The 12,643-nt window shown below is 35.7% G+C and overlaps 1 protein-coding gene across 7 annotated transcripts in view; it reads right to left on the reverse strand.

The window, feature by feature from the left end:
* Positions 1-12,643, reverse strand: part of ANKS1B (ankyrin repeat and sterile alpha motif domain containing 1B) — a 1,261,968-nt gene that overhangs the window by 787,193 nt on the left and 462,132 nt on the right. The window lies entirely within an intron of this gene.

Genomic DNA, 12,643 nt, shown 5'->3' on the forward strand with positions numbered 1-12,643 from the left:
TCCTAGAGACAGCCATATAACTCAACTTTGGCCCATTAGATGTAAGAGGAAGTTTGCTAAAGGCTCGTGGAAAATCATTTTTCCCCAGAGAAGAAGCTTATAAGGAGGCACTTTCAGAGTCAAGGCCATCCCCAGGCTCCTCTCTTTGGATGCAGTTTTGATATCTGGAGCTAGGGCAAGCATTTTGTGACCATAAGGCAATAATCTTCAGATCAAAAAGGTAACAAGCCAAGAATAACAACAGAAGGATAAAAAGAGCCTGGGACCTTGATGATATCATTGAGCTGCTCAAATAGACCCAGGGCCAGTTTCTCCAGGCTTCTTACATAAATAATAACATTCTTACAGTTTGAGCCATTGCTACTCGGGTTTTCTGTCATTTAGAGTTAAATGTCTTGCCATCCAGCACACTAGTATTTTTCCTTGTAAATACCGTTAACTAATATACTAAGGTACTCTTTTCAGGTTAGGATAAAATGTAGATCCAGTTCTATATGATTGATTATTTGATATATTCTAAAAATTAGAATTTATTTCACTTTATAAGATTTTAATTTCTTGTACAAAAGGTATTAATTGGTCAACAAATACTTACTAGGCATCTATTATATATGTAATATAATATGCAGCATAGTTATATATTATATATATAAATTATGTGCTAAATGCTGGACATTTTTTAAAACTAATGAGACAGAATCCTTGCTCTTAAGAAGTTCACAGTCTGCTGGAGAAGACTGTGAAATTCTGCATGATGAAATTCACAATCATATTTTATTTTTGCTACATATCCTCCTCGACTTTACAAAAAACCCAAAGTAAGTTGAAAATATTGTAAGTAGAAACTGCATTTAATACACTTAACCTACCAAACAGCATAGCTTAGCCTAGCCTACCTTAAATGTGCTCAGAACACTTAATTAGCCTACACTTGGGCAAAATCATCTGGTAACACAGTACCAGATTGCAGAGTATTGGTTATTTACCCTTGCGATCTTGTGGCTGACTGGGAGTTGTGGCTTCCTACCACTGCCCAGCATCATGAGAGAGGATCTATCATAGGGTATATTGCTAGCCTAGGAAAAGATTCAAAATGATGTGCAGTTTCTACTGAACATACACTGCTTTCACACCATTGCAAAGTCAAAATCTCATAAGTTGAACCATCATGAGTTGTAGACCATCTGTATGTGCTACCTTTATAAAGTATGCTTCACAATCGAGAAAAAGACAAATAAGAAAATAAACTAATACTTCTGAAAAATCTCCCTAAGTATATTCTAGGGCTGATAAAGATTTAGTATGAATTCCTAGTTTTTCCACAGGGATACTACAGTACAGCAGAATTCAAGGTCAGGGTAATTGCTTTCAGATCATACCAGACCCTCACACATCAGAGAGTCAATTATGGTCATGATACTCCATTGAAAGCAGGAAATTGGGAGTAATTTATTTTTAACAACAAAGGGTGACAAAGTAGAAGGCATCCAGAGGAAAGCAATCAGGATGACATATAATTTTGAAACCATGTCAGAGAAGAAATGATGAAAGGATCTACAGTGTTCTATCCAGAGAAGCCTTACAGCCACATAATAGTTTTCTCAACGATTTGAAAGGCTATCCCTCATGAACTATCCCACAAAGGGGGGATGGGGAAAAGTTACTGTGGTAGATTTATTCTAAAGTCCACAAAGACAAGACAAAGACTAATGTTTATAAGTCAAGAAGGGCAAATTTGGCTCAATACAAAAAATAATTTTCTATGAATTAATAATATTGTTTACCTTTTAAAATAAAAATACACTATAAAATTAGTTAACAAATAGCATTAGAAAGCAACAGAAGGAATTCCACATTACTGAAAATCTTCCAGCAGAATTATCTGTTGATAAAATTGTGGATGAAACACATTGTACAATGAGTCCAGCAGGTTACTATAAGCTCCCTGAAGGCTGGAATTTGTCTTGTTCACCACTTTATCCCTAGAATCTAATACAGATCCTGCCAATAGTTGATGAGTTGATGCTCAATAAATACGTATTGATCAACTGAACAGTCTCTAGTGTCCTTTAAACAAAGCTATTTGTTTAATCATTTCTCTAATACAAGTTAGAGAAATGATTATTTTTTTTTCAAATGTAAATTATTTTGCCTTTCAGTTCAGTTAGTATTGTTCACTGATTTGCATATAAAAAGTGAAAAACTGAGATTACAATGATAATACTGTAAAGATTCTATTAAAAAAGAGTCTCCAGTTAAACTCCCAGTTCCATCCTGAAATTAAATTAGTCAAAACAACCCATGGATTAGTTAAATCGGAATTTTACAGTGTGTATGAACACTTCTGAGGATTTTTAAAGCCTCGAAAACCACTTTGAAATTTAACCACAAAGAATGGGTTAATTAGCTTTCTTCCTTAAAAATGAAGTATATATGTTTATTAGAGAATAATTTGAAAATATAAAGAAAGAGGAAAGTAATCACATGAAAAACCAGCATGCTGAGATAACTGAGGATAATACTTTGGTGAACATCCTCCCAGACTGTTTCACTCTGTGAATGTGTGTGGACATGTGAGTATGAGCAAAGGAAAGAAAAAATATTTTAAACAATAATGAAGTGCTCCCTCTTCTGCTTCCTAATGGAGGGCCATAATTTCTTCTCGGAATGTAAGTCTTTATAGAACCTGCCTTCCTTAGGGAAGATGAGGTCCCTGAGGGAAGGAGTTGGTAAAAACTAAGATAGTGAAACAATGCTTTTGTAACCAAATATTTCAGTGTAAAAAACAGAGGTATTTCAACAAAATATCTGACAAGAGACCCTCAAAAGAGGATATGCAAGGTATTTTTTTTTAAATGGATCCATGTGTGTCCACTACTCAGTTTAAGACGTAGAATATTACCATTATATCATTGAAACCTGCCCCCCAACCCACCCCATGTTCATCTTTCCAGCCAGTCTTACCCTTTTTCCTCCTCTACCAAGGCTAAATGCTTTCTGAACTTCGTGTTTTTAATTCCTTGGATTGTGTTAAATTTTAACTATACATGTAAGTATCAATAAAAAATAAATTTTTAGTACTGTATGCTTTCAAACTTTATATATATAGTATCAAATGCTCTAGTTCTGTGATTTTTCTCAATCAATATTATGTTTCTGAGTTTCATCTATTTTCAGTATGGTACAGGAGCTCACTGTTTAAGGATACCACAATTCATTTAGACATTCTCCTGACAATGGACTCTTAAATGTTTCCTAGGTGTTTTGTTATTTAGGATAATGTTGTTATAAATTTTCCCATACAAAGTCTCTTGGAGCAAGTAACCAGGGTTATGCTGCCTATTCTAGTAGTGATGGGGAAGAGTCAAGAACAGACAGCAGACGAGAAAAATAAATGAAATCGAGAGATGATAATGAGAATGGAAATTGTATGCCATGGAAATTGTATGCCCTATAGATTCTATAGAATCTTGAGAATGGCATTTGCAGTTTTCTACCCAAAGTGGCAGGAGGGTTCAAAGGATATTCTGTAAGTCTTATTAAAATATTATATATAAGCATAGTATTATATAAAATATTTTCTAATGTGTTATTAACTCTAATGATATATTTTGTACCCTTTTCAATGACAATTATATGTCTACATGATGAACTTGGGTCCCAATATATACCTGGTCGTAATTTATCTAGCCAATCCTATCATATTGAAATCGTAATGTTTTGCTTTGAAGGAAACATTCTTGTTCATATATTTTGTCTACATATTCAACTGTTTTGAAATAGAATTCCTGTGATAATAGGTGTATGCCTTATGTTTACACAGAATTGAATCTGTATCTGGACTTTCTAATTGGTTCCATATATATGTCTATTCCAGTACAGGCGTACCTCAAGGTGTATCATGTTTTACAGATACTGCATTTTTTACAAAATGAAGATTTATGGCAACCCTGCATTGCGCAAATATATCAGCACCATTTTTCCAACATGTTCTTATTTTGTGTCACATTTTGGTAATTCTCCCAATATGTCAAATTTTTCATCATTATTATTATATCTGTTATGGCCATCTGTGATCATTGAGCTTTGATGTTACTGTTGTAATAGTTTTGGAATGCCACAATCCACAATCATATAAAATGGTGAACTTAATGCATAAGTGTAGTATGTGTTCTAACTGCTCCACGGACTGGCCATTCCCCCGTGTCGTCTTCTCCTTGGGCCTCCCTATTTCCTGAGACACAACAACATTGAAATCAGGCCAATCAGTAACCCTTCAAAGGCCTCTAAGAGTTCAAGTGAAAGGAAGAGTTACACGTCTCTCACTTTAAATCAAAAGCTAACAATGATTAAGGTTAGTGAAGAAGACATATCAAAAAGCTAGGCCTCTTGTGCCAAACAGCTAGCCAAGCTGTGAATGCAAAGGAAAAGTTCTTGAAGGAAATTAAAAGTGCTACTCTGGTGAACACACAAATGATAAGAAAGGGAAACAGTCTTATTGCTGATATGGAGAAAGTTTCAGTGGTCTGGACAGAAGATCAAACCAGCCACAATATTCACTCAAGCCAAATCCTAATCCAGAGCAAGACTCTAATTCTCTTTAATTCAATGAAGGCTGACAGAGGTGAGGAAGCTGCAGAAGTTTGAAACTGGTTGTGGTTAGTTCATAAGGCTTAAGGAAAGAAACCATCTCCATAACATAAAAGTGCAAGGTGAAGCATCAAATGCTAATGGAGAAGCTATTGATGAAGGTGACTACACTAAACAATAGATTTGCAATGTAGATGAAATAGCCTCATACCAGAAGATGTCATCTAGGACTTTCGTAGCTAGAGAAGAGAAGTCAATGCTTGACTTCAAACTTTAAAAGGACAGTCCAACGCTTTTGTTAGGGGCTAGTGCAGTTGATGACTTTAAATTGAAGCCAATGCTCATTTACCATTCCAAAAATGCTAGATCCCTTAAAAATGATGCTAAATCAACTTTTCCTATACTCTATAAATGAAATAACAAACCTGGATGACAGTATGTCTGTTGGCAGCATGTCTGTTTACAGCATGGTTTACTGAATATTTTAAGTCCAATATTGAGAACTACTATTCACAAGAAAAGATTCCTTTCAAAGTATTACTGCTCATTGACAAAGCCACTAATCACCAAAGAGCTCTGATAGAGTTGTACAAAGTGATTAATGTTGTTTTCATGCCTGTTAACAAAACATGTATTTTTCAGCCCAGAGATCAAGGATTAATTTAGAGTCTCAAGTCTTATTATTTAAGAAATACATTATATAAGGCTATAGCTGTCATAGAAAGTGATTCCTCTGATGAAACTGAGCAAAGTAAATTGAAAACCTTCTAGACAAGATTTTCCATTCTAGATGCCATTCAGAACATTTGTGATTCATAGGATGAAGTCAACACATCAACATCGATGTGTCTAGATGAAGTTGACTCCAACCCTCATGGAGGACTTTGATAGGCTTGACTTTGGTGGAGGAAGTAACTGCAGATGTGATGGATAAATAGCAAGAGAACTGGAAGTGGAGCCTGAATATAGGACTGAATTGCTGTAATCCCATGGTAAAACTTGAATGGATGAGGAGTTGCTTCTTATGGGTGAACAAAGCGTTTTAAGATGAAATACACTCCTGGTGAAGATGCTGTGAACATTGTAGAAATGACAACAAAGGATTTAGAATATTACACAAACTTAGTTGATAAAGCAGTGGCAGGGTTTAAGGGGATTGACTCCAATTTTGAAAGAAGTTCTAGTGTGAGTAAAATGCTATTAAACAGCTTTGCATGCTACAAAGAAATCTTTCATGAAACGAAGACTCAAATAATGCAGCAAAACTAGAAACTGCCCACTGATTTTGTATCCTGAGACTTTGCTGAAATTCCTTATCAGCGTAAGAAGCTTTTGGGCTGAGATGATGGGGTTTTCTAGATACAGGATCATGTCATCTGCAAACAAATATTATTTGACTTCCTCTCTTCCTATTTGAATAACCCTTATTTATTCCTCTTGCCTGATTGCCCTGGCCAGGACTTCTAATACTACGTTGAATGGGAGTGGTGAGAGACAGCATCCCTGTCATGTGCTGGTTTTCAAGGGGAATGCTTCCAGCTTTTGCCTATTCAGTATGATGTTGGCTGTGGGTTTGTCACATACAGTTGTTATTATTTTGAGGTATGTTCCTTCGATACCTAGTTTATTCAGAATTTTTACCATGAAGGGATGTTGAATTTTATCAATGATCTTTTCTGCAGGCAAGCAGAGATCCAAATAATGAATGAACTTCCATTCGCAACTGCTACAAAGAGAACAAAATGCCTAGGAATACAGCTAATAAGGGAAGCAAAGGACCTCTTCAAGGAGAATTAAAAACCAATGCTCAAGGAAATCAGAGATGACACAACAAATGGAAAAACATTCCATGCTCACAGATAGGAAGAATCAATATCGTGAAAATGGCCATACTGCCCAAAGTAATTTATAGATTCAATGCTATTCCCATTAAACTACCATTGACATTCTTCACAGAATTAGAAAAAAAAAAACTAATTTAAAATTCATATGGAACCAAAAGGAGCCTGAATAGCCAAGTCAACCCCAAGCAAAATGAACAAAGTTGGAGGCATCATGCTACCCAACTTAAAACTATACTACAAAGCTACAGTAATGAAAAAAGCATGGAACTGGTGACAAAAACAGACACATAGACCAATGGAAGAGAATAGAGAACTCAGAAATAATACCACACATCTACAACAATCTGATCTTTGACAAACCTGACAAAAACAAGCAATGGAGAGAGGATTCTCTATTTAATAAATGGTGCTGTGAGAACTGACTAGTCATATGCAGGAGATTGAAACTGGACCCCTTCCCTACACCTTATACAAAAATTAACTAAAGATGGATTGATGACTTCAATGTAAAATGTAGAACTATAAAAACACTAAAAGAAAATCTAGGCAATACCATTCAGGACATAGGCATGGACAAAGACTTCATGCCAAAAATGCCAGAAGCGATTGCAACAAAAATAAAAATTGACAAATGGGATGTAATTAAATTAAAAAGCTTCTGCACAGCAAAAGAAACTATCAACAGAGTGAACAGACAACATACAGAATGGGAGAAAATTTTTGCAATCTATCCATCTGACAAAGGTCTAATATCCAGAATCTACAAGGAACTTAAACAAGTATACAAGAAAAAAGCAATCCCATTAAGAAGTGGGCAAAGGACATAAACAGACACTTCTCAAAAGAAGACATTCATTCACCAAGAAACACGGAAAAAAGCTCAACATCACTGATCATTAGAGAATTGCAGATCAAAACCACAATGAGATCACCTCATGTAGTCAGAATGATGATTATTAAAAAGTCAAGAAACAACAGATGCTGCCTTGTTGCAGGAAAAAAAAGGAATACTTTCACACTGTTGGTGGGAGTGTAAATTAGTTCAAACATTGTGGAAGATGGTGTGGCAATTCCTTAAAGATCTAGAAGCAGACATAGCATTTGACCCAGCAATCCCATTATTGTGTATATACCCAAAGGATTATAAATCACTCTATTATAAAGATACATGCACATATATGTTCACCACAGCACTGTTCACAATAGCAAAGACATGGAGTCATCCCAAATGGCCACCAATGATAGACTGAATAAAGAAAATGTGATACATATACACTATGAAATACTATGCAACCATAAAAAGGAATGAGATCATGTCCTTTTCAGGGACAAGGATGGAGTTGGAAGCCATTTTCCTCAGCAAACTAATGCAGGAACAGAAAACCAAATACCACATGTTCTCACTTATAAGTGGGAGCTGAACAATGAGAACACATGTACACATGGGTGGAAAAAACACACAGTGGGGCATGTCAGGGAGGCAGGGGAAGAGACCATCAGAAAGAATAGTTAATGGATGCTGGGCTTAATACCTAGGTGATAGGCTGATCTGTGCAGCAAACCACCATGGCACATGTTTACCTAACAAATTTGCACATCCCGTATATGTACCCTGGAACTTAAAATAAAAGTTGAAAGAAAAAAAAAAAGAAAGAAACTGTCACAGTCACCTAAGCTCCAGCAACTATTACTCTGAGCAGTCAGTGGCCATCCGAATCAAGGCAAGACCCTCCACCAGCAAAAAATTATGACTCACTGAAGGCTCAGATGATCGTTGGCATGTTTTAGCAATAAAGTATTTTTAATTAGGTATGTAATCTTTTTTAGACATAATGCTACTGCACACTTCATAAACTACAGTATAGTGTAAACATAACTTTAATATACATTGGGAAACCAAAAAAATTATGTGGCTAACTTTACTGTAATAGTCACTTTATTGTGGTGGTTGAAACCAAACTCACACATTTCTGAAGTATATCTGTACCAGAATTACACTGTCTTAATTAGTGGTGCCTTTACATTGATTTTACTATTTGGTAGGATAAATCTTTCCTCATGTTCATCTTTTCCAAGGCATTGATTATTAACCTCATGTTTATTTTTAAAAAGGAAAAATTTTGAAACATTTTGTTAAGTTTTCCTCAAATCATTCCTTCTCCTTTGTTCTGTATCAGTAATCCATACTTCCATATACCCAGGCACTAAAAGAACCTGGGGTACGCTTCACTTTTCATTCTTCCTCTGTTATCCCCAATAAATCCTCAAGTCCTATACTTCGCCATTGAATTCTACCTCAAATACATTTATTTCTCTCCACCCCAGCTACCGCATGCTAGTCCAGACCACCATTATATTTCACCTGAACTGCTGGAACAACTTCCAAACTATCCTCCTTGTCTCCAGTCCTGCCTCTCTTCTAGAATCAATTCATTTTCAAAACTAGCATGAAGCTTCTAAGAGTAAGGACGGTCAAAGCAAACTCATTTCTTTTCGTTATAACTTTATTTGATTAGAGAATCATAAAATGCTAGTCATAGTACATGTTGATTCTTTTTAAACATTTAACATGGTCTCTCATAATATCTCAGAATTTCCTTGCTGAATGACTTCATTAAATACATTAATGATCTAAATAGTAAACTCATTTAATTAACAAGATAGGAAAGAAGAAACAAAATTCCTTGACTAATAAGTTTAAACATAATCCCATTAGTTGATAAGATAAATGGGATTAATTTCTAAAGACATACTTATTTAGCACCTAGCAAAATTCCATGTTCATAGTAAGACTCTACGAATATATGATAAAAAAATAAATGCATAAATTACTATATCAGTTAGAATTTAATGGCTCACATCGTCTGCTAGAATTAAAGCACCATAGGGGCAAGAACCATGATAATCCTCTTCATATAGTACGCACTTAATAAACATTTGTCAAAGGCTGAAACAATGTCATCCAAAAACCATCACAGATTCAAACTATCACAGATCCGAAACTATCATAAATTCCCCACTGTGGGAAGAATTGCAACTTATATTTAGGCAGTGTTTTATCATCTGCAAAGTGAATAGTATTTTATTTGCCAAGATGATTCTCATTTAGCCCTCACAACAATCCAGCCAATGCTACTATCACTGCCATCTAGAAACTAGACTGAAATTATTAAGTGACTTGTCCAATATTAAGCATCTTGTTAATGCAAGTGTTAGGGAACCAACCTAGGTCTTCTGGCACCAGATCTAGTGTTCATGTGATTGTGTCAAAGATAAAAATGACTATGACCAGATATTTATTGCCAGAAATAAGGGAAAGAGGACACTGCACATTGTTAGTTAGTACCTAGCTCTGCCCATTTTCAAGCCTTTGTATGTCCCCTTCCCTACACTGGGAAACCTTGACCTTAATACACAGACTAATTGCCAATATATCCTTGATGGTTAATCCTGGTAATAGGCAAGAGGGATTAAAAGGACTGCAATGCAACAATTTCTGACTCCTTCAAGACTTCATTTTCTCCAGTCCAGCAATATTGGGCTCAAAATAGATTAATAGTTTTTGCTTTTTTCTTGACATTTGGCCTCTATCATTTTTCTTTTCTTTTTCTTTTTTTACAACTTTTAAATATGTAATTTTTGTGGGTGTATAGTAGGTGTATGTATTTATGTGGTACATTTGCTATTTTTATAAAGGCAAGCAATATGTAATAATTACATCATGGAAAATGGGGTAACCATCCCTTCAAGCATTTATCCCTTGTGTTACATAAGTCCAATTATACCCTTTCAGTTATCTTAAAATATACAATTGTTATTGACTACAGTGCCCCTGTTGTGATATCAAATACTCTATATTATTTATTCTTTGTAACTATGTTTTGAACCCAATAACCATCCACAACTCCCACCCTCAGACCTCCCACTATTCTTCCCAGCCTCTGGTAACCATCATTCTACTCTCTGTCTCCATGAGTACAATTATTTTGACTTTTGGATTCTCCAAATAAGTGAGAACATGTGACATTTGTCTTTCCATGCCTGGTTTATTTCACTTAACATAATGACTTTCAGTTCTATCCATGTTGTTGCAAATAAAAGGATCTCTCTTTTACGGTTGAATAGTACTCTGCTGTGTATAAGTACCACAGTTTCTGTATCCATTCTTCTGTTGATGGACACTTAGGTTGCTTCCAAATTTTTCTACTGTGAACAGACATGGGAGTAGGGCCATCTCTTCCATACAGTGTTTTCCTTTGGGGGTGGGGGGGTGTATATAACCAGCAATGGGATTGCTAAATCACATGATAGCTCCATTTTTAGTTTTTTGAGGAACCTCCAAACTATTCTCCATAGTGGATGCCCTAACTCACATTCCCACCAACAGTGTACCATGGTTCCCTTTTCTCCACATTCTCACCAGCATTTGTTATTGCCTGTCTTTTGGATAAAAGTCATTTTAACTGGGGTGAAATGATATCTCATTGTAGTTTTGATTTGCATGTCTCTGATGATCAGTGATGCAGAGCACCTTTTCATATGCCTGTTTGCCATTTGTATGTCTTCTTTTGAGAAATGTCTATTCAAATCTATTGCCCATTTTCTAAGTGGGTTATTTGATTTTTTCCTATAGAGTTGTTTGGACTCCTTTTATATTCTAGTTATCACCTATTAGATTATTAGTTTGCGTTTTCTCCCATTTTGTGGGTTGCTTCTTCACTGTGTTGTTTCCCTTGCTGTGCAGAAGCTTTTGAACTTGATGTGCTCCCATTTGTCCATTTTTGTTGTATTGCCTATGCTTGAGGGGTATTACTCAAAAACTTTTTGCCCAGACCAAATGCCCTGGAGAGTTTCCCCAAACTTTTCTTATAGCAGTTTCATAGTTTGACATCTTAGATTTAAGTCTTTAATCTGTTTTCATTTGATATTTATATATGGGGAGAGATGAGGGTCTAGTTTCATTATTCCGCATATAGGTATCAAGTTTTGACGGCAGAGAATACTGTGCACCCATAAAAAGGAACAAGATCATGTCCTTTGCAGGGACGTGGATGAAGCTGGAAGCCATTATCCTCAGCAAACTAACACAGGAAGAGAAAACCAAACACTTCACGTTCTCACTCATAAGTGGGAGCTAAACAATGAGAACACATGGACCCAGGGAGGGGAACAACACACACTGGGGCTTGTTGTGGGGGCAGGGGGAGGGAAAGCATCAGGATAAATAGCTAATGCATGTGGGGCTTAACACCCAGGTGATGGGTGGATAGGTGCAGCAAACCACCATGGCAAAAGTTTACCTATGTAACAGACCTGCACATTCTGCACATGTATCCTGGAATTTAAAATAAAATTAATTTTGAAAAAAGAAAAGACTGTTTTTTTCCCAATGTATGTTCTTGGCACCTTTGTAAAAAAATGAGTTCACTGTAGATGTGTGGATTTGTTTCTGTGTTCTCTATTCTATTCTGTTGGTCTATGTGTCTGTTCTTATGCAGTACCATGCTGTTTTGGTTACCATAGCTCTGTAGTATAATTTGAATCCAGGTAATGTGATTCCTTCAGTGTGGTTCTTTTTTTCTCAGGATAGCTTTGTTTCTTCTGGGTCTTTTGTAGTTCCATATAAATTTTAGAATTGTATTTTTTATTTCTGTGAAAAATATCATTGGTATTTGAATGGGGATTGCATTAAATCTGTACATTGCTTTGGGTAGTATGGACATTTCAACAATATTGATTTTACCAATCTATAAATATGAAATATCTTTTCATTTTCTTCTATCATCTTTAATTTCATTCATCAGTATTTTATTGTTTTCATTGTAGAGATCTTTCACTTCTTTAGCTAATTCCTAGTTATTTAATTTTGTTTGTGGCTATTGTAAGTGCAATAACTCTTCTGATTTCTTTTTCAGGTTGTTCACTCTTGGCATATAGACATACTACTGATTTTTATATGTTGATTTTGTATCCTGACACTTTACTAAATTTATTAGTTCTCATTTTTTTGGTGGAGTCTTTAGGTTTTTCCAAATATAAGATCAAGCCAGGTGCGGTGGCTCACACTTGTAATCCCAACACTTTGGGAGGCCAAGACGGCCGGATCATCTGAGGTAAGGAGTTTGAGACCAGCCTGGCCAACGTGGTGAAACCCCATCGCTAGTAAAAATACAAAAAAAAAAAAAAAAAATTACCTGGGCGTGGTGTTG

Source organism: Theropithecus gelada, chromosome 11 (genome assembly GCF_003255815.1).
Source record: "Theropithecus gelada isolate Dixy chromosome 11, Tgel_1.0, whole genome shotgun sequence".
Classification (NCBI taxonomy): Eukaryota; Metazoa; Chordata; class Mammalia; order Primates; family Cercopithecidae; genus Theropithecus; species Theropithecus gelada.